We start from the raw sequence: 24,335 nt of genomic DNA, 5'->3' as shown, positions 1-24,335 counted from the left end.
ACCTTGTCATTAGTACTTTCGAGTACTTTCATCCGCGTACTTTCGAGTACTACGTATGTATGCGCCGTTAGATCGAGACGAACGAACGGCTCCAAAAAATGCCAACTACTGTAGAAGTTGTATATCTAATAAGGATGGTTATTTTATTTTCACTTCTCAATTTTACCTACTAAATGGATTTTTGGTCTACAATTCGGTACATATAGCTTTCCCCAATACCGAAAGTCAACAGTCATACTTAAATAACCATTCACAACCCTTTCTTTAATCATTATGCTTTTTTGTTTCTATTCTACTTTGAACAGAGGAAAATGCCCTTATAGAGCTTTTGAGCTTTTTGTACAGTGGAAAGTTAACAAACAACCGAGCCTCTATTCTGGTTGACATCTTAATGGATGCCGATAAATTTGAGGTTCTCTCTTGCATGAGGCATTGTAGCCAATTGCTCACAAGCTTTCATATGACCACAGAATCTGCGCTGCTCTACCTAGACTATCCATGCTTCACTTCGACAGTTGAAGTTCACCATTTGATAGTTGCAGCTAAGAATTTCCTTGCCAACAAATACAGTGATGTGCATAAGTCTATGATCCCCATTGGATGGAGCCACCTTTTCTTTCCTTTCCATACAGAAGTGTACACATTGTTGAAACAAAATCATGTCTGAAGTGTACTCAAGGCTTGGTTTGTATTATTTCAGGTTCCGAAATGAAGTAATGAACATGCCACTTGCTAGGATTGAAGCCATATTTCAAGTACTGACCTACATGTGAAAAAATGAAGATGTCTTGTACCGTCTGTTGCTCAACTGGGCACGTGTGCAATACCAGAATTAGAAGAAAGATGTAAGATCTTGAGTTCTCATTTGGTTCCGCTAGTGCGCTTAGGTCATATGACTTGTGAGACACTTCGGCAGATTTTCACATGCATTGACGATGACATAGACCATGAGCAAAGTTTATCACTGGGGTACTTATGTGCAAAGCTTATCCATCACACAAACCAGGCCAGGTGCTCTTGCAGCATGTGGAACCTCTTGTTTTCTATTTGCAGAGCTAGCTTACAAGTACAGGCATCTCAAAGTGATTCTGTTTGAGACCGCAACGAGATGGAGGTGCTGGTCTCGACACCCATGCTAGAGACCATCTGGTGGTACGATTGCTATCAAATGCAGCTTGGTTTGTGTGTGCATCTCGTAGCTTTTGTGTCTGTGTGTAGTGTTATTGGTAAATTATGGTGTGTCCTTACTGATCTCAAGTCTCAATAGTATGTGAATGGGTGTAATCAGAACAAACATGTTTATCTTATTTGTGGTAGGAAATGGTGTATATTTCTTTCGTCTTACGAGACAGGCTGATGGGTCTGCTTGAACTTGCTTGGGTGGAGAAAGCACAACCTAAAGAGCTTTGTTGTTGATCAAATGGCTATGACTGGAGCTTCAGAACAAGTAGTTGTTCAGAAAGGTGTCAATGGATTTACCGAGGAAACAGTCACGTTGTAGGTAAGTAATAAAGTTTACTAAGGAAACAGTCATGATGCAAATAAATTGATGTCCTACACATAAAAAATACAGTGTCCCAAAGGATTTCTTGGGTCTAATACCAGTAGTTACTGGAGATTTTACACAAGAAATCACGGGCTGTATAAATGATTTCACTTGCCGCAGTCAAACAAGTGGATGGATGGTATCCACAAATATTTTAGCTCATCATCGAGAGATATTTTTGAACCCTGGTTTAATGCAGCTGCTACTAATCTATCTTCCAGGCAGCACACTAAAGAACCATATTCTCAATTTGCATAGTAGTGTGCTTTAACATATTAGATCATCATGTGTGAGGTTTTGTTTCTCCCGTTGCAACGCATGGGCAATTTTCCTAGTCCCAATAAGGAAACGAAAATCCATGCAGGTTCAGAAAATATCGAAATGGCATTGGTACTTCTATTGTTGCACGACTCCCTAATTAACTAGCCCGTGTTGGAGCACGGGTTGATGACTAGTAGATATAACTCTAACCACCACCCCTCCTCAAACTCATGGTGGATCCAAAACATTGAGTTTGAAGAGGTAAAATCCATGGTACACTCTAGTCTGCGTCTTCGTGAAGAAGTCCGCCAATTGTAACTCTAAAGACACATACTGAAGAGCAATAACATGGTCCTGCACACCAGCCCGCACAAGGGATTCTTAACTTGACCTATCGAATGATCCTTAACTCCATATCAATGCTACATAAAGAGCAAGCTAGGTTTCCCTAAGCAAAATATGAATAAACTATTTCTCAATTTACTTCTTTGTACTAGAGTTATCTAATGTTATCTGTGCATTACTTGTTGTATCCACACAATAGTGATTTGAATGTGATGGGATGGGCATGGAAGGCACCCAGAGTTACCCATGCTCAAAATTAAAACAATGAATCGAAAAGGATCCGGTTGCATCCAACATCTTCAGCGAGAAGTAGTCCATCTCGTAGAGCACTGGCTTCAGCAGTGGCTGCATCCTCGACGTGTGAATTACCCAGCTACCTCCTGAAATGAAGGACTCGTGTTCATCTATGATAATTGCTCCAGAACCTCCTATGCCTCATAATTATGTCGACTGATTGATGTACTATCCATTATGAATATTGTTGCCACCATGAACGGTCTAACTCTAGTGATCGATTCATATCACATGACCACTTGATAGCCGTTGTGGTTGTGGTGCATCTATATATGGCCGCACTAATGCGACGTCTCCAAAATTTTAATTTTTGAAGAAAAAAATCGGCAGGGATAGTCTTAAAAAGAGAATGAAAATCAGAGCGGCTATGAAACTATTGACATTTGCTAGTCTCCGTCTCCTCCAACATGCTCCACAGTTTTCTACTACTAAATATTTGGAAATCCAGGGGTGGTTTATCATCCCGTTAACTAATAGTACTAAATATTCTTCAACTCTGTCTGAAGCTAGTATTATCTTATTATGTTGTGATCCAAATTCAAGTATAAAGTTGAAGGCTAGCTTCTGATGAGCGGAGCGGAGGCCCGTCGCTGGGAGGCTTGGGCCGTAGCCAAGCCCCCCCCCCCTCCTGGATCAGTATTGACCTAAGTCAATGTTGTTATATATACCTCTTGTAAGCCGCCGCACGGAATAAGTTGATCAGTTATAAATCCCCCTGTTGTTTGCAACCTCACCCGATATAGTGAAGGTATGCTAACTGGCGCTCGTGGTTTTTCCCCTTCATGTTGGAGGGGTTTTCCATGTTAAAATCTTGTGTCCTCTGTGTTGATTTCACTCTTCATCGTTCTTGATTGCTTGTGGTATCTCTAACATATCTTATAGTGTCTCAGATAATTTAATTAAGGGTCCCGACTCTAGAGAGATCCAAGTACTAGAAAAATGTGCATCCGTAAATAAGGCATACATGGCATCCACAACCTTACTTGCTGGCTGAAAGTCTCAGAGTTATGCCGCACACAAATTCCTACCATTAACCATATGTGATTCTCGATGCTTTTCTTAGCAGCTGCAAGCAGGGAATTGCACTTTATATATTTAGGAATAATATTGTGGAATTCTATACTAATAATGGAGAAACTTAACAACTTTCGACCTTTCAAAACATAAAATCCCGTGCATTTGCCCTTGGAGGTAGTAGTAGTTTGTAATGTTCCTTTGCTAAGTATTGTCATAATGTTTTTGCTCAAGGACACCTTAGCATGTGAAAACGAAAAATGACATTTGGACCAGAAAACATTGGCTCTACTTATATAGCTTCCTCAAGGATGACACATTAGCGGTTAGCCTTTCTTTTCCATGAACTTTGTGAAAGTAATAATAAGTTGTGGGTTGGCTAGGTGCATTCTCTTAAAGTAGTTGTCCAATGTTCAGTAAAGCTTTTGTCCTAAAAAGTAAAAGGCTAAGAAAATTCATTGTTTAAATAAAGGTCTCGCCAATGAGAACGAAGCTCATAATCAAGGGATGCCTAATTGCTGACCTACTCAAGGATCCATGGCTTCATGCCAATGGTACCACTCAAGTCTGTATAAAGGGCAAGCTACGTCACCCCCCCCCAAAAAAACAATGATGAATAGCATGATGTTCGCTTTACTTATTTGTTTTAGAACTATCCAATTTTATTTGCGCATTACTTGTTATATCTGCACAATAGGGATTTGAATCTGATACTGTGAGCTTGGAAGTCACCAGGAATTACCACGGAACCTGCACATTAAAACATGCACTAGAGGGTGCACAACTCCTCGTTTGCTTGGATCTTACTCACTTACTCTGCTTCCTAAGCTATCCACATCCTTGAAGTCCCGCATCCTCCTGTTTCGACCATTTTGGATGACATGCTCTCGCGTCAACTTTTCTCTCTTGTCTTGGATGTAAAGGTGACCGTTCGTCTAGGCAAGGATACAAAGAAGTGAAGGGTATGGATAGAAGACTGTGTTTTCGCTTGATGGTTCACAGGAAGCAACGGTGATGAAGACATTGTCGGCTGTCACCTCGCCAAGATTTCACCGCTACAAGTTTTGAACCTCCACCAGGATTTCGATCACATCTATGACTTCGGACTGTGGGTACAAACATCTTGAAATAAGAGTGCCACAAATATCAGGGAAAAGCACGACAAGAAGCAACTCAACACATCAATGAGCCAAGCACACTCTCTCATACTCCTTCTCACAAAATAGATCAGGTATTCTGTTGTTCGAAGTCCCGGCAAATGTGCTCCGAGGGAATAAATGAAAGCGGTGTGTTCAACTTTTTATCTTTAATCTCATCAATAACACAACAACACTTGCATCGTTCTTTTCAATATACTATTGTAATTCATTCCTGAGCACGCATGATGACTCATAAATGTGAAATGTCTCAATATAATGCTAAAATTTAAATGGGATCAATGCTTTTCGCATTGCCTCTAGCCATCCGATGCACCCTACGCTGATGCGATAATCATGTCCTGAAAATGTAAGTGATTACTTCAAGCGGACAGATGGGCGCCTCAATGATAGGGAAAAATATCAGATGATCGTATGTCATGCAATTGTGCATGGTAAAATTGTTGCATTTAACTCCAGGCAACATAAAGTGTGATAATCTATTTTATAAGTTTAAGAGTTGAAAGTTTTCTTTGCAAGGAAGAAACTTATCTCAAAGCTATGGACTTGAGACTAGAGATTCTTCGAACATGTAGGGTGTTAGAGAAGATGACACAGTCCCTCAATCGAAACTAGTCACTTCAAATTAAATAAAAATATGGGATGTAGTATATTAATTTCCTCTATCGGTGTTGGAAAAGAAATTCTATAGTAATGGATAAAAATAATAAATTTTGACCTTTCAAATCCTAAATACATGCATTTGCCTTCCAATGGAGTAGTTCATAATGTTCCTTTGCTACTAAGTATTGTCGTGATGTTTTATTTGCAATGCCACATGACATTTGGACAGGACAATGTCGTCTCTACTTAGCTTGGTGAAGGATGAACCGTTAGCCGCCGGGCTTTATTTTCCATGATCTTTGTTGCAATAAGTAATACTACGTTGCCTAGGTGTGTCATTATTATGCAGAGGCCAGAAGTTCAATGAGGTTCCTCCTTGCAATACGAAAAGGCTTAGGAAATCCATTGTTTGCATAGAAGTCTCTCGTGCCTTTGACTTATCACAGGACCAAGCAGGTAATCAAGGGATGCTCAGCTATTGACCTAGTGAAGGACCCATAACTTTATGTCGATGCTACCACCCAAGTCCTTTATAAGGAGGGAGCAAGGCTTCCCTACAAAAGGGATGAATAGCATATTCCTCATTTTCCTTTATGTCCTTCAATTTCCCAGTCTAAATCGTGCGTCATTTGTTGTGTCTCCGCACAATAAAGATTTGAATTTTGATAGCATGGGCATAGAAGACACCGGGATTTTTCCATCAACGCTCACAACTAAAGCATTCACTTCCTTCGCCAATGGGTCTCCGTCGCATCCAGCAGGATCGGCTTAGTCGAATGTTCACCTTCCGCTAGCAGGTGTGTCCTCTAGTATTTGATGCTATGTATGTCATGTTCTCACGCCATAGGCCATACTGAGGAAGCAGTAGCGGTATCTACTGCTTTGACTACATACATGGTCTACACTGGAACGAGACACTACATCACATTCAATTCCCAACATCAGGCAGCACGCTGCTAGGAAGAGCGGGAGTACACTACAAGAAATATGTCAACTTGTGACCACCACTATTGGTCACTGAATGGTCACAAATTTCCATTTGTGACCTTTTTGTGACCAAAAACATAAGGTCAAAAGCTGGCCATCATAAACTGACATTAGCGACCTTTCTTCTGGAATGGTCGTAAACGTTTAAGACCAAAATACGCCTACTGTGGCGTTTTGGTCACTAGCAACCTCTCTAGGCCACGTAGGCATCCAGCGTGGCAATCTGATGTGGCACAAGATTCAGCCCGGTCCGATTAGGTGTTTTACATGGGCCGAGCCCAATAATTCAACCTATTTGTGTTTTTTTCTATCAATTTTTGGTCAGATTCATGGGCCAAGCCCTACAATTCAGCATTTTTATTTTCTGGGCTTAGGCCATTTTGCATTCCGTTTCATTCAGCCTTTTGTTTTTGTTTTTCATAAATGCACAATATTCCAGTCCACTATTGTTTGGGCCATAGCCTTTTTAGAGCCCAAATATTATTTGATCCAATAGAACATTCAGTCTTGTTCAATCACAGATTTCAATTTTACACATTTCAACAGCAAACAATCAATAATTCTCAAAATTAAATGATCAAATCCAGAAATCACTCAATGAAACTCACAACAGCACATACACATCTGCATGATCCATCAAGTGTACATATAATCGGAAACAAATACACAGGCACCAAAACATGGTGGCAACATCAACTAAAACTAATGTGCACATCCCCAAGCATTGCTGATCCAGCACCAGCCCCAGCCCAAGGTGCACCAGCCCCAGCCCCAGGCAGTCGCATATTTTTGCTTGTCTGGTCATGGTCCTTCTCCTGCGCATCCAATTCAGAAGCACACTCATAGTAAGTTTGACATAGAAGTAGCAATTTGAATGAGAAGCAGCAACAACAATTTGATTTGAAGGAGGAGCAGCAACAACGGCAAGTACTTTCTGCTCATTAGGATAGCAACAAGAGCAGTTTGACATAGTAGGAGCAACAACAGTTTGATGATAGCAGCAGTACCTGAAATCAGCAAAAGTAGTTTGAAATATCCTTGGGCGGCTGAAGATGGTGAAATGATGATTTGATTGTTCTTAGACAGCGGTATCAAAAGATAGGCTTTTAGAGTAAAAAAAATTGGCTCCAATCAGCCTACATACAACAAGTAATAAAATTATTAGGAGAGAGTATACAGTTACCAACAGCATGCATAAAACAACTTTGATGATGTAATTTTTACTAAAAATGACAGCCAGGTTTCAAGTATATCCCCATCATTAACATCAGACAATTCTAAATGAAATGAGATGGCATTTGTATAGACCTAGAATCTCATATGTTGCCAGAGCTAGAAAAAATGAGATATTCACTAGCAAATGAAAACAGGGACCTGCTGGAAACATCACACTACGAATGAGATATGGTGCATATTTTGCCAGACAGAGATGGCATATGTATAGACCTAGAATTAATCACAAGGGATAGGGAGGGAATTAGTCATGTATATTATTCCCTCATGTATATTTTTACTAGTACTGCTAGGTTGCTAGCTAGTTGCACGTATACATCTAGTAGTAAGCAGTCACAAGTCACAACACATATCTCATTCCCCTGTTCCACTTCAGGAACTAGTACAGCAACATAGGATGATATGTGATGGTACCATCTTATCTTACAACAAGAAAAACAACAACACATCTAGCAAGAATGGATTGACAATCAGCTAGTTGCTGGTCCATCATTTTATAGTATGGTGCAAGATGGCTATCATCAATTGAAAAAATCAAGATTGAAGAATTCAAATCGCATTGCGGTTCAAATTCCAAATTGTTTGGTTGCTACTAGGAGTTAATCAACCATCAACTAACACTTAACAGTACAACAATTTGACCTTAAATAGCAGCCAATATGAGTAGAATATTAGGATTATTAGGAAACAGCAAAAAGGTGCAGAGAAACTGTGAATAGAAATGAGTTACAGAAGACAGTATGCATTACAACTTGCTGGTTTCTTGACTGAAACTACTGCTGTAGGGCTGCCATGTTGACTGATACATCAAAGTTCATAGCACCATTAAGAGCCGGTTGATTTGGATCCCTTCTCTGCAAGTGGGCATTCTGTTGTTGCAATAGCCGAAGTCTCATCAGGTGTTCCCTTGACTTCATCTAGTGCACCACAAAGAATTCCATAAATACAAAAGCATATACAATGAGCAGCACATGTGACTTGACATCCATTAAACTTGATACACAGAATGCAGATATCACATTCACATTTCATAGATACGAAAAAAAGACAGTAGCATTCGCATCAGTAAATTACACATAGTATCCATGTTGCGGCCTAATTAAGTGTAAGTGCACTTAGACAGCTAGTCACACTACAGGTCAATTTTACTTTGCCAGATTATGTATGCCACATTCCACTTTAAAATAGTTAATGCATCTTGTAGGGGTTAATGCTCATTTAACAAAATATCAACACGAAGCACTCATTCAAGTGCACCAAATTAATAGTACCATAATCTGTATGGTTAATGTTCAAACACAGATAAGAAATCATATTGCCAAATGCATGCGCATATACCACTGGTATCTTTGCAGCAGCATTTGCCTGCCATTTTACACATTAAATTAGATTAAGCATGTGAAGCAGTTAGACATGCTTCTCCATTTTCACAACACTGAGAATGGTAGCAGAAAACAAAATCAACCAGGTTACAGATAGGCAGCAAAGTAAGCAAGCGAGCAAGCAAAGTTTCTAGCGAATCCAGTGGCCGAATAGCCGAGCCAAGCAGCCAAAAGTACAAGATAAGAGCACGCAAACTTCTCTGTGGAAGAACACAAAAAACTTAGATCGGCGTCGACCACAACAGAAACCACGGGCGTCTAGCACCTAAGCGACCACCGATAACTAGTGGACGCACGCAGGAGGAGAAGCGACGGGCATCCATCCACACGACAACATCCCTACTACGCGCTATAGTTTTGCACATATAAGTGAAGATAAAGAAAATCAGCGCCTTCAGCGGCTTATCTGATTGAGCTTGCAAGGATGCACATCACAGACTACTGCTTTATGCAAAAAGCACCGGTCATATATGGCGACTGCACATATGTCAACTACTTTATGCAATGCCCCACGGCCGTTTCTCAAATTGTACTTATCTAATAGCAATGCCCTATAGTCGTTTCAAACTCATCATACATAGTGATGCACGTGGGTATTCAGGAACAATCAGGAAGTGTAGCAATGATGGGCTACAACAGGTTCAGTTTGATAGTTCGTACATTCACTTTTGTTAACGACCTCCAAATTAATCTCAATCATGTCTGAATATGTGCAGTGCAGATGAACGTGCACTAACAATGTAGAAGATACAGTCTAACAACGACACGATTTGGCTTCATACCTTTTTGTGCACCCAGGGGCCTGTGGATAGACTCTGCCCGACCTCGTCGGGGATGTATCCGGGCAATGGCGCACTCCAGCTTGTGCCATATCAGTGCCAACTCCGGCTCTGTTGTTCGCCAGCAAGACCATACGAACCGGATCTAGGTGCTCATGGTTGTCGGCTAACTCCTCTCGCAGTGGGAACCTGGAAAAGGATGGCCTTGCCGGCGACCAAGCCCCGGAAGTTAGCATGGAAAACAAATGGTCAAATTAATTTGCAGATCTGAGGGCACTAACCGGTAAATAGCATCGAGAAGGAACACCATGCCAGCATCATCCATTTTTCACCAATGACCTCCGGAACAGCACGAGCTCTGCCGCCGGAGATTTGAGGGCCCCGGATACATCCCCCTCCGCCCACGCACACGGGATGTGGATGGATTTGGGATCGAACGGATGGATGTGGATGGATGGATGTGGATCGAATGGATGGATGGATGGATGGGCGCCATGTCATCGATTCGTGTCACAGCTAGTTCTACCAATAAGAATAAAGCACATGCAATTTTGTTTTCCTTCTTCATTTCTCAAGTGCAAAGTTGGGTCTTTTGTGAATAAACTACTAGATACTTGTTGCAAAAAGGCACAACCCCATTTTTCAAAAATATTAGACCACATTTTATGTGGAATTAACCAAATGGTTGTGTGCCAAAAGGTTTCGGTCTAGCTCTTATAAAAAGACAAATTTTCGTCGATTCAATAGGAACTGAGTCAAATTTGAACTATACGTGCAACATAGTTTACTCTTTAATTTTTCCAAAATTTATTTTTGGGTACATAAGTATCTATTTAATTAGAGAAACGCCAAAAGTTTTCCAAGATTTAATCAGAGAAACACCAAAAAAATTCCAAGATTCAACCACTAGCTAGGAACGGCCATTCCCATCGCTTTGACCGCATTTTGAAACAGGCATAAAAAATTCAAAAAAAATCAAAAAATTTGGAAACCTTCGCATTGTGTCATCATATGTGGCCAAGTTCCCAGGAAAAATAACAAACTTGTAATACAGCAATTATTTTTAAAAAGTGTTGTCAGAAACGAGCTATCACGTGTGGAGATCGATGGCTTTCAAGCCAAATGATCAATCTTATGGACACACTCATGGCATAGTTTGTTCAAATGATCTCATATTGCTCACAAGGGTGCATATTGTAATGGCAAACAATGTTGCCTAAGGAAGTTTTCATTTTCTTTGGACGAAAAAACCATTTTCCATTTTTTGAGTGCCCGAAAGGAGGTTTTTTTGTAAAGGACCTCCCAAATAATTGTTGCAAAATTGGACCAAATCATTTTTATAAAATACTAGGCCATATTTAATGCACAATTGACCAAATGGTTGGGTGTAAAAAGTTCTGATCCACCTCTCGTGAAAAAGACAAATTCCTGCCGATTCAGCAGGAAGCGGGTTAAATTTGAACTGCAGCTGCCTCATAGTTTGCTCTTTATTTTTTTCCAAAAATCATTTCCAGGTACATAAGTATCTATTTAATCAGAGAAACACCAAAAAAATTCAAGATTCAACCACTAGCTAGGAACGGTCATTCCCGCTGTTTTGACCGCATTTTGAAACGGGCATAAAAAGTTCAAAAAAATTCAAAAAATTGGGAAACCTTCGCATTGTGTCATTATATATGGCCAAGTTCCCAGGTAAAATAATAAACTTGTAATACGGCAATTCTTTTAAAAAAAGTGTTCTCAGAAATGAGCTATCATGCGTGAAGATTCATGGCTTTCAAGCCAAATGATCAATCTTATGGCCACATTCATGGCATAGTTTGTTCAAATGATCTCATATTATGCACAAGGGTGCATCTTGGAATTCCAAACAATGTTTCCTAAGGAAGTTTTCATTTTCTTTGCACGAAAAATTCATTTTCCATTTTTCTGACTGCCCAAAATGAGTTTTTTTGTGAAGGACCTACCATATATTTGTTGCAAAATTGGACCTAATCAATTTTATAAAATATTAGGCCATATATAATGCACAATTGACAAAATGGTTGGGTGTCAAAAGTTTTGATCCACCTCTGGTGAAAAAGACAAATTCCCGCCGATTCAGTAGGAAGCGGGTCAAATTTGAACTGCAGCTGCCTCATAGTTTGCTATTTATTTTGTCCAAAAATCATTTCTAGTTACATAAATACCTATTTAATCATAAATACATGGTTTGGTGGCGATACGTCGAGGTTTGGGCGGTGGCCGAGGCCCCCAACTCTAGAGCACGTAAACTCGCATGCCCACCGCGTGGTCACCGCGTGACCGTGGCGTTGCCATGTGTTCTGGGCAGCCTAGGCATGTCTAGTGGGTTGGGCACTCCCCAGGTAGGTGATAGGAAGAAAATCACAACATAAGATTCTCACGAGGAGACCAATCGATGCTCAAACATGAATAAGCAGCCAAGTGTTTGATTAGTGGTACGGGAAATGCACATGGCCAATGGGCGTGAGTTTTGGCTGAGAATGATCATCTACTAAGGAGAATGTCTTCACAAATTTTTAGCTCAAAAGGAGGATCCTAGGTGGTACTGCTTTGCAAAGTACCACACTGGACAAAAATATGAATGTTGAAGCTGGGCTCAAAATAATGAATGGATTGAGCTGAAATTTAGTGGAGGATGGTTATTTGGGCATAGGAAAGCATTGTAGAAAATTGATACCATTTGGACATGCCAAAGTAGTACTTCCTTCACAATGCTCTTCTATGGACAAAAACTTGGGAAAACTAGTGAGAGAGATTGGATGAATTAAATGAGCTAAAAATTGGTGTAGGTAAGTTACATAGGTATGATCATGCGCTGGTAAATTTTCAGATCATTTGGGTAAGCCTAGCTAGTACTTACTTTACAAAGCTTCTCTTGAGGTAGAAACTTTGGAAATTTCCTGAGAAAGATTTACTAGGAAAATTGAGCTGAATATTATCATGTGGCAATGATTTGGGTATGGAAGCATGCCCAAAAAGTTTGAGGGTAATAGGAGGGGTCTATATAACACTTGCTTTGCAACGTGCCAATTTGGCCATAAAATATAAATTGAACCTGGGCTCACATAGATAATTTGACTGAGCTGCAATTTGGAGGAGGGTGATAATTTGGGCATATGAAGGAACTGTATAAATTTCATGTCATTTGAGATACAAAAAAGGTACTTCCTTCACAATGCTTCTAGGTGGACAAAAACTTTGGAAATTTGCCGAGGAAGATTTGCTAGGCAAATGGAGCTGAATTTTGTCATGCGGTAATGATTTGGATAGAAAAGAGTGCCCAAAAATTCCTAGGGCAATCAAGAATATATAAATAGCACTTCCTTCATAAAGTGTTGTTGTGAACAGAATAGGAAAATGAATATTGTTGAATTAGTTTTGAACTAGGCAAGGAAGGACTTTTACATATTTGATAAAGATATGACCCAAAGAATTTATGAGATTTTTTTGGGAATTTTGGGAATGATAGAAATATAGGTTGCTTCACAACCTAGGGCAAAAACTGCCACATGGACATGACACATAGGCAAAACTGATGAGGTGGCGCCTAGTCATAGCAACCCACCACAATTTACAAGGTTATGACCATCTATATTGGTCATGATCAGCTAGAAATAAGGCATCGGACTAGTGATGTCTGCTTTATGACCATTTCGTGTAAGGAAATTACGACCTTTCTGACCAAAATGGTCGCAATGGTTTAGGGTTTGGAGCCCCCCGAACAGCTTTTGACCAATTGGTCTAAAATGGTCATAGATTTATGACCAATTCTTACAGGGTCATTGACAGAAGGTCATAAGTTGACATATTTCTTGTAGTGGTAGTCGCTTGGTTGTTTTTCCTAGTAGCCAGTCAAGAGGACGAGGTAGAACAACTCTATTTGGATGTCACTGGAATGTGGTCTGGGGAACAATCGAGCACGGGTGGCTTGGTCATCCGGATCTTGAATTCCGATGTAGAAGCGAATGCAGTGGCTGGTGACACATGACTCGCATCCATCCGCAATTCTGGCTCCAACTCCCCTTCACTCGTTCTTTTCGCCACCCCACTCCACTAGCCATGTCTAAGAAGTATTTTTGAAAGATCCAACAAATTGTTGTCCTAATTTTCACCTCATAATAACGATGTACAGGGTGACCCTAGCTAGGGTCAAGGATGAAAGCGGAAAAAAGAGCCCTAGGAAAGGCCGATTTCTGACGTCGGGTCCCCAAAATGAGTCTCAAGACACGTCATTGGTCGATATCTCTTCTAGTTTCTGCAACAACATCATGAAGAAATCTTCCTTCTGGACATGCCAGAGTTACTCTCTTGCCAGATATTCCATGTTGGCATGATGAGCAGTGATTTGATCACCTTTCAGATATGAGATATCAACAACTGAAGCCTCTACACTCTTGTCCAAAAGACCAGGTGTGCAGGTGAATGAAGGCCATGATTCAGGGTTTAGCGTCTGACATCCCTGCCAGCGCGACACCCCGAACCAAATGGCATTGCCACCGGACACGAATAAAACAGGTGTATTGAGGAAGGGAATCCAGGCATGCAAAACTGGCAGAAGTGTTCATTCAGTCAACCTCTTCTATGAATGTGATCCGCACACCAGAACCAGATGCGATTTTGGTGGAGAAGCCATACGAATAATGTGTACGTGGCCCCCAAGAGGTCTAGAAAGAGGACTTGAATGTGGAGAGGGTTCTGTCTTCAAACTGCAAACTGTAGACTGAGCTTGTTGGATAGTTTCCTGATTGGGCGAAATTCCAGGTGACGGAATCTACCACGTTGCCTCTTAGCTGAATATCGCTCTTCGGAAAAGGCTTCCCTACCCAAAGGAAATCTCTGATGATGCATTCAGGTGGCCAAGAAGTTGCAACAAGAAAATTTTCGGCTACTCCCAGACTCACATTTCTCACAAACACACTTCTTCACTAGCGTCTTGGCGCCAACAGGGCCACTCATGCATAAAAAATGCTACACTTACAGATAGCACCTGTGGATTAGACTTACGGACTCTTCTCCCCACAAATCGTCTTCCCCCTGATTTTCAATGGTGGCCCCCTTTCTCTTTGATTTCTAATCACTCTTTAACAGCTCATCCCATGGCTTAATCCCCGTAGAAATCATCCGTAAGTGTAGCCTAATCTGGGTCCATACCTCTGTGGATGTAGCGACCCATTAAACAATTTCTGGCCCCACACCCACGTATCCCCTTCGTGATCAAGAGACCAAGTGTCTTCCCAAAGAAGAAAAGTAGACCAAACGCATGTCTACCTCTTCTCCAACACTGCCATGGCCGGCTCCCATCGCTCGCTCATCCCTAACCCACTACGCTCATCCCATCCCATGTTCCACCTCGTGTGGTCGCTGGTCCCGGCAGCCTCCACGAGTTCTTTTCTGTCCAATGCCCTCCCTTTCTGCCCCGACTGCGTGTGCCACCACTAATGGCTATATGGAAATATGGCTACATCCGTTATCAAGCAAAACAAGCATACCATAGTAGATGCATGAGCCATCTCGGAGTCGGTTACGGTACCAGAGGCAGTAGCTTCCATGGCACGCACACCAGCACCAGTCAGGTTTGGGATATGTGGAGGCTGCGGAGCATGTTTTGTACCTTTCACATATCAAATCTGCTATTGGGGCATTGGCATACTCTTTCGCCTTCCTAGTCGGCTTCGGCGGCTTGCCCTTCTTACGAACTGGCGGAGGCAGCCGCGATTCTTGCATATTATATTTTCCAAGCTCTTCTCCTTCATCTTCGTCTTGCCCTTCTCCTTCTCCTTGCCAATCACCTTTCCGTTATCATTTTTCTTCCCCTTCACCATTATCTACAAAAAAGGACATAATCTGTACACAATAGCAACGACTAGATCATCAAATGTACATGTTTGGTGACCGCCCTCAAGGGTCTTCAATTGTACGGGTTCGGCGACCACCCTCAAGGGTCCATTAGTGGAGTCACGGCACCGTGTATTGTGCAAGGGCGTAAGTAGAATACAGTGAGCCATTATGACGCTTGTGGAGCATTGTGCCTCCACACTGCCCCAACGGAGGTTAGCATTCATAAGGGTGTAAACTTCGGGGTACATCATCGTCTCGCGTGCCTCGGTTATCTTTTCCCTGAGCTCTTTACTTATGCACTTACTTTGTGATAGCCATCGTGCTTCAAGTCTTATATCTTGCTATCACATAGTAATATAGGTTATTAGGGACGTGCCACTGAGCTAGCACACATCATTAGTAAAAATTTTGTTCATTTAGAGAAAAGAGATTACTTGTAGATACTAGTGCCTTGCCCTCCAACTTGCATGCCACTAATAACTCATTGTGAATTGTTCAAAAAAAATTTGAAGTACACTTAATGACTTCAAAATAGCAAACGAGCCCAGGAAAATGACAAATTTTGATATGAAAGATGTAATGGTGCATGCTTAGTGTACAAAAAGTTCCAAGACAAACCGACGAAGGAAATAGCCACTTTGCCTTGAAACCTGACTCACTCAGCCTTGAAACTATGATTCTTCCTTATAGATGTTTCGCTTTCTAAGCAGTGTGTGTCACAATATTTGAAAAACGTTTTTCCTCAGGGATGTCCTAATCTACTAAAATATGTGTTTCTAGCTACCTATATGGGGTTATATCATACTCTGTGAGCAGATGTGCAAGTCTTTTGAATACTGATGTGATTACTAAATCGAAACATGTCGCTTCAAGTAAAAGTAATTTATCTAGTAACATCAATTTCATATATCAATGTTGTAAAAAGTAAAATTATTGTGATGGTGAAATTTAATCCTTTTTGGCCTTTCAAATCGTCAAATCACATGCATTGTCCTCGGAAGTAGTAGTTCGTGGGACCTCCTAGTTCGTGATGTTCTTTTGTTAAGTACTTTTTTAGTAATTTCCATTAAGTAAAAACAAGAAGGGCGTTTATCTCCTCAATATTATCACCATATTTGTTTCGTGTGGAACTGTCACATTCCAGTTGAAAACGCATGCAGGAAAGGATGTCAGGCGGGTCTCACACTGCTCAAGGAGGCACTAGTAATTATAATGCGGCATGACACTTGGGCCCCGCTAGTTTTACTTAGCTTGCTCTTTCTCAGGGATGTTTCCATGATCTTTATAACAATAAGTTGTGTTTTGTTAGGGGCATCACCTTAATGTAGAGGTTGAAGGTTTCAACAAAGCATTTCCTTCTCAAGAGAAAAAAAAAAGACTTAGAGATTTTGTCGCCAGTTTAAAGCTCTCGTAGTCTCCAACCATCCAGGGGACCAAACACAATGAAATGAAGGCATGTTGAGCTATTGACCTACTAAAGGACCCATAACTTCATGGCAAGCCTACCACACGTGAGTCCTTATAAGGAGAAAGCTAGGCTTCCCTAAACAAAAGATGAATATATATGTTCCTTGTTTTACTTATTTGTCATAGATTTATTCATTCATACTCATGCGCTATTTGTTGTGCGTCCACACAACATGGATTGGAGTTCAATAGCGTGGGCATAGGAGACATCGGAAATTATCCATCGAGCCTTATACCTAAAGAACGCACTTGTGCATTCGGATCGCCTCCTTTGTATCTCACTGGGTCTGCTCGCCCGGATGCAATCCTTCTGCTACCCGTCGTATACTCGTAGACAGGAAGTAGTAGCACCGCCTACTGCAGTGACTGCATATACAGTGCGGAAAGCAACAACATTGCTATAACGCCTTCCATTCACAACTTGAAGCGGCACAGTGCGTTCAAAACCAGGAGAAGCAGCTCGACGCACCCCCTTGGTTGCCCATGGAGAGGAAGGCGTACCGTAAGAGAAGTCTGCTGTCCGAACGGAAGTCACTGCAATGTACTAGTCCGAGGGCGTGGTCGCCTGGATCTAGATTGCTGGTGCAGATGCAATGCGAGGCTCTGGTAACACGACTCGAATGCACCTGGCTCCATTCCTTCTTCCTCCTTGGAACCGCCCCCACTCCCCCTCACCCCGATCTCTTCATACAGTACTCCACTAGCCGGCAAGTAAAAGAAAACTACACTAGCCAGACAAGAAGTCGGAACAACAAAAATATCTCCTCGTCCTACTACTATACTTCCCAGCTCATAGTTGACACACGCACAAAACCTGCTTAGTCATGCGTACATGCTCTGCTCCCAGAGTCCTCTCTGCGGTTGCGCGGCGCATCCGTCGACTGTCTGGTCCGACCTGCAGGACAGCCACGCCAATGGCGGACTCGGACGGGAAGGCGCAGACTGCCCACGTGCACTGGGTCGGCGACCTTCGCGTCCTGCCTGCACCGCCGCCGGTCAATGCGTTGTCCAGGCTTTGTCAACCGACACCTCGCTCGCGCCGTTCATATGCCCGCACGTTAGTTCCATGCATAGACGTAAAATCGATACGTACATACATCACGCCACGTTGATTGTTGTTTATTTGGTGATCCAAATGTGATGTTATTCATGCATTATTTGTTCAACAATGGATCAGCAAAACTACGACATACACTCACGCGTTCTGCAGATTGCCACCATGCCCTCTCTCTCTTAGTTTGCAACTTCGGCTCATGACACTTCTTCATCTGCCGGCCATTGCTCCTACTATGGATGTTACGTACGTAGGCCACACACTCTTATGCCATCTCGAGGAAGCAATGATATAATCTTTTTCCATTTGGCTGTCTAGGATGGAAAGGTGATTGGAGGGGCCAGCTCGTGTCGGCGGTGAGGATGGCGATAGTATGACGAGAGAGAAAAGAGAGTTGTCTGTTTTCTTTTCTTTTTATTTTTAAATGCAAAGGTATTCTCTTCGCTCGATGGTTCACGACAAGCACCACAGATAAAATCACGAAAGTGTGGAATGGCTGATAAATTCGGTAGGCCTGAGTCCCCACCCATGTAAACTAAGGAGGCTTTCACTCGTTGTAACTTTTTGTAGAGGCATTTTAATTTGGGATATTTAAATTAGTGCCCCTGGTTCCTTAGTTGTGCTCACTTTTCTCCACGCTCCAAACATTTGCTCACTTTCCCCTTTTCCTTAGCTGAAACTCTCACAAATGCTCATAGCGGGCGTTTGCCGTCTTGACCGTCCATTGACCGTTAATTGCTGACGAGTGGGGCCGAGTCTTCGTCTGACTGTTGCTTGCTGACGGGTGGGACCGCAAGGAGACACGTATTGGGCAGCTTGTCTGAATCTGAAACAGATCTAGACAGGCCGCACTGCACAGCGCCGCCCCGCCCCCTCCGCCGGCGTCTTGCCGCGTCCACCGCAGTTGTTTCCTCCACCCTATGCCCTCATCCGTTCGTCGGCGACGCCGCGTCTCCGCCGGATATAGCCCACCCCTCCATCTGGGCTTACATAGCGATGTTGAGTGAGGACGCCCGGAATGCAGTCGATCGTGGAGAGGATTGGGTCGAATCCGCGGGAGATAATTCATGGATTAAACCTGGGTAAGCATTGTTTCCTCTCAAATTGACGTTCTAAGTCGTATTGTAGGCTGTATTTGACTTCTGTTTGCTTGAATCGTTCGAATTTGTGCTTGATTTTACCCAGCTAACTGAAGCCTTTGTTTCCTTCCCCAACAAAATAGGATTGATCCCGCGCTGGCTTTCCGGCTGGCGATTAGAATAGAAACTAGTGTGCTGCGTGGTACTAAACCGCATTTGATTTCATCATTTTTCTATCCCAAAGTTGTAGAAACCAGCATGTCTTTCAAAGATTTGCGAGCTGAGCTCCGAAACACCTATCCCTGGAGTGATGCCAATGCTGTTGAACTGAATTACTTCAGCAGTGACGAGCAAAGATTTCTCCCACTAACTTGCGACGATCATATGCCGTTTCTTTTTGCTGGGATTGCTGGCTGCCGATTCGGTAAACTCCAAATCGTTGTGCTTCAGCCACGCGCAGAACAGGCGAAGGGGAAGGGAGTTCAGACATCATCTGTCCGTGCTAATAGCCAGCACCCCGGCACTCCTTGTAGGTCGACACCAAGTAAAGCAAGTGGTTCATGGAGCCACAACATGCCTGCTGCCAATTCTGGTTTCGATTCAGCTGCTGCTTCTCGTATACCTTCTACAGTTGGTGTAGAAGAAGATGCAGAACCCGATGAGGCAGTGCCTATAAATGATGATGAAGACGAGATGATGTTTCCTGAACTGGTCGATATAGCCAGTCAGCAAGCAGTGGATGACGAATATATGGAGGAGCCCATCAGCCAAGCTAGGTTTGATGACACTGACGATGAAGAGAAGGTAGAGAACATGGACAGCTTAACCGAGGATGAATACGATGGTGATGACATACCAACAATTGAGTGGAACAGGGAAAAACCTGAGCTTAGTGTAGGTACCATTTTCCAATCAATGGTGGACTGTCGGAATGCAGTGACAACATGGTCCATTATATCTGAAAACACCTATAAGATTAAAAGGAGTGAGCCAGCAAGGTTCATAGTTTTTTGTCCATATCCTATGTGTAGGTGGAAGTTGCATGCATCTCGTATGAGAAAGAGCAAATATATTCAGGTAATCCAAGTTCAGTTAGTAATTTAGTTTCAGATCGTTGAGTAAGGTTTCTTAACTGTTCTTTACCCTTTTATTTTGTTTCAGATAAATAAAAACCCACACAAGCACACCTGTCCACCTAGAGGGGGAGGGGGAAGGCCAAAACCAAGCTAGCAAAAACTAGGTGGGTGGCAGATGCTATATTGGATTGGCTGAGAGAAGAACCTGGACTTGGTCCAACAGCACTCCATGGGAAGCTTTTTGAGAAGTACAAGATAGAAATTCCTTACATGAGAATTTTCAATGCTAGGGAAAAGGCTCTTGACAGAATTAATGGTCAATGGAATGACAGTTTTCAGCTGCTTTACACTTTCAAAGCTGAAGTGGAGATGGAAAGTCCAGGGAGTGTTGTAGAGATTGACAAGCATATAGTTCCATTCAAAATAAAAGGGAAGTCATTTCAGAAGGAGTGCTTCAGAAGGGCTTTTGTTTGTTTCAAGGCTTGCTGGCAGGGGTTTCTAGATGGTTGCATGCCCTATTTGGCCGTAGATGCTACACATTTGACTGGAAAATGGAGAGGACAGCTAGTAGCAGCTTCTGCAGTTGATGGACACAACTGGCTATTCCCAGTTGCATTTGGTGTGGTGGAGGCAGAGTCTAAGGAAAGTTGGGTCTAGTTTCTGCAGCAGTTGCGCAACATTATAGGCACACCCCCAGGTTTAGCTATACACACAGATGCTTGCAAGGGTTTAGAGAGTGCAGTGGAAATTGTATTCCCTGGAGTGGAGCATAGGGAATGTATGCGACACCTAGCGCATAATTTCAAAAAGAAGTTCAAAGGTAAAGTTTATGATGAGAACTTATGGCCAGCATCATACACATGCAGCAAAAGGAAGCATGAACACCATTTGAGAGTGTTGTATGCTCAAAATCCTCTTGTGAAGGAGTACATGGATACACATCATGGCAAGGTGTGGTCAAGAAGCAAATTCAACAAAATCTGCAAAGTAGATTATGTGACCAGTAAGCTTGCAGAATGCTTCAATTCAAAGTTCAAGTCAGTGAAAGGGCTCTTGTTGTGGCAAGCATTTGACAAGATGAGGCAGATGATCATGATAAAGATGGCTCTTCGCAAAAGAATTGCAGAAACACAATATGTTGGTCATCAAATGCTCCCATCAGTGATTAAGGCATTGCACTTGAAGGCAAGAGGACTGAAGATGAAATGTATTCGATCTGGTACATATGAGGGAGAGGTTACCTATACTGACACTAAAAATAGGGTATGGAGGTATCCTGTGAACCTAAGTACTAGAGAATGTACTTGTAGGCAATGGCAGATCCGTGGGAAGCCATGCATACATGCCCTACATCTGATGACCGTTATCGGGGGTGCAGATGGTGAAGTTGATCAATATTGCTCTGAGTATTTCTCTGTTGCCAAATTTATGGCTGCTTATGCTGACAATGTACCTGCACTATTGGGGAAAGATCAATGGAACATAATAGATCCAGGGTTCAAACTCCACGCTCCTGTCATTACTAGACCACCAGGAAGACCAAGGAACTAGAGGATTAGAGCAGTGTTGGGGAACGTTGCAGAAAATTAAAAAATTTCCTACGGTTTCACCAAGATCCATCTATGAGTTCATCTAAGCAACGAGTCAAGGGAGTGAGTTTGCATCTACATACCACTTGTAGATCGAGTGCGGAAGTGTTCAAGGGGTTGGTGATGATGGAGTCGTACTCGACGTGATTCGGATCACCGATGACCAAGTGCTGAACGGACAGCACCTCCGCGTTCAACACACGTACGGTACGGGCGACGTCTCCTCTGTCTTGATCCAGCAAGGAGGAAGGAGAGGTTGAGGAAGACAGCTCCAACGGCAGCACGACGGCGTGGTGTTGTTGGTGCAGCAGTACACCGACAGAGCTTCGCCAAGCACGTACGGAGGAGGAGAGGTGTTGGGGAGGGGAGGGGCTGCGCCTTGGCTTGTCCTTAGCAGCCCTCCCCTCGCCCCTCTATATATAGGAGGAGAGGGGCAAGGGGGCCGACCCTCTAGGGGAAACCCTAGAAGGGGGCGGCGGCCAAAGGGAGAGGGAAAAGGGGTGGCTTGCCCCCCAAGCTAGGGGGCGCCCCCTTTAGGGTTTCCCCTCCCCTTGCCCTAGCCGCATGGGCCTAGGTGGGGAGGCGTGCCCAGCCCACTAGGGGCAGGCTTCCTCTCCCACACAGCCCATGTGCCCCCCCCCCCGGAGGGGTGGCCCCACCCAGTGGACCCCCGGAACCCTTTCCGGTGGCCCCGGTACAATACCGGTATGCCACCGAAACTTTCCGGTGTCCGTTTAACCACTTTCCTTATATAAATCTTTACCTCCGGACCATTCCGGAACTCCTTGTGACGTTCGGGATCTCATCCGGGACTCCGAACAACATTCGGTAATCACATACTTGTCTTCCTGATAACCCTAGCGTCACCGAACCTTAAGTGTGTAGACCCTACGGGTTCGGGAGACATGCAGACATGACCGAGACGACCTCAGGTCAATAACCAACAGCGGGATCTGGATACCCATGTTGGCTCCCACATGCTCCTCGATGTTGTCATCGGATGAACCACGATGTCGAGGATTCGATCAAACCTCGTATGCAATTCCCTTTGTCAATCGGTACGTTACATGCCCGAGACTCGATCGCCGGTATCCCAATACCTCGTTCAGTCTCGTTACTGGCAAGTCACTTTACTCGTACCGCAATGCATGATCCCGTGATCAAACACTTGGTCACTTTGAGCTCATTGTGATGATGCATTACCGAGTGGGCCCAGAGATACCTCTCCGTCATACGGAGTGACAAATCCCAGTCTTGATCCGTGTCAACCCAACAGACACTTTCGGAGATACCTGTAATGCACCTTTATAGTCACCCAGTTACGTTGTGAAGTTTGGTACACCCAAAGCACTCCTACGGTATCCGGGAGTTACACGATCTCATGGTCTAAGGAAGAGATACTTGACATTGGAAAAGCTCTAGCAAACGAACTAACCGACCTTTGTGTTATGCTTAGGATTGGGTCTTGTCCATCACATTATTCTCCTAATGATGTGATCCCGTTATCAACGACATCCAATGTCCATAGCCAGGAAACCATGACTATTTGTTGATCACAACGAGCTAGTCAACTAGAGGCTTACTAGGGACATATTGTGGTCTATGTATTCAACGTGTATTACGATTTCCGGATAATACAGTTATAGCATGAATAAAAGACTATTATCATGAACAAAGAAATATAATAATAACACTTTTATTATTGCATCTAGGGCATATTTCCAACAGTCTCCCACTTGCACTAGAGTCAATAATCTAGTTACATTGTGATGAATCGAACACCCATAGAGTTCTGGTGTTGATCATGTTTCGCTCGCGAGAGAGGTTTAGTCAACGGATCTGCGACATTCAGATCCGTATATACTTTGCAAATTTCTATGTCTCCATCTTGAACATTCTCACGGATGGAGTTGAAACGACGCTTGATGTGCCTGGTCTTCTTGTGAAATCTGGGCTCCTTCGCAAGGGCAATAGCTCCAGTATTGTCACAGAAAAGTTTGATCGGCCCCGACGCATTGGGTATGACTCCTAGGTCGGTGATGAACTCCTTCACCCAAATAGCTTCATGCGCTACCTCCGAGGCTGCCATGTACTCCGCTTCACATGTAGATCCCGCCACGACGCTCTGCTTGCAGCTGCACCAGCTTACTGCTCCACCATTCAACATATACACGTATCCAGTTTGTGACTTAGAGTCATCCAGATCTGTGTCAAAGCTAGCGTCGACGTAACCCTTTACGACGAGCTCTTCGTCACCTCCATAAACGAGAAACATATCCTTTGTCCTTCTCAGGTACTTCAGGATATTCTTGACCGCTGTCCAGTGTTCCTTGCCGGGATTACTTTGGTACCTTCCTACCAAACTTACGACAAGGTTTACATCAGGTCTGGTACACAGCATGGCATACATAATAGATCCTATGGCTGAAGCATAGGGGATGACACTCATCTCTTCTATATCTTTTGCCGTGGTCGGGCATTGAGCTGAGCTCAATCTCACACCTTGCAATACAGGCAAGAACCCCTTCTTGGACTGATCCATTTTGAACTTCTTCAAAATTTTATCAAGGTATGTGCTTTGTGAAAGACCTATGAGGCGTCTCGATC

Source organism: Triticum aestivum, chromosome 4A, assembly GCF_018294505.1.
Source record: "Triticum aestivum cultivar Chinese Spring chromosome 4A, IWGSC CS RefSeq v2.1, whole genome shotgun sequence".
Taxonomy (NCBI): domain Eukaryota; kingdom Viridiplantae; phylum Streptophyta; class Magnoliopsida; order Poales; family Poaceae; genus Triticum; species Triticum aestivum.
This window is presented reverse-complemented; position numbering follows the sequence as displayed.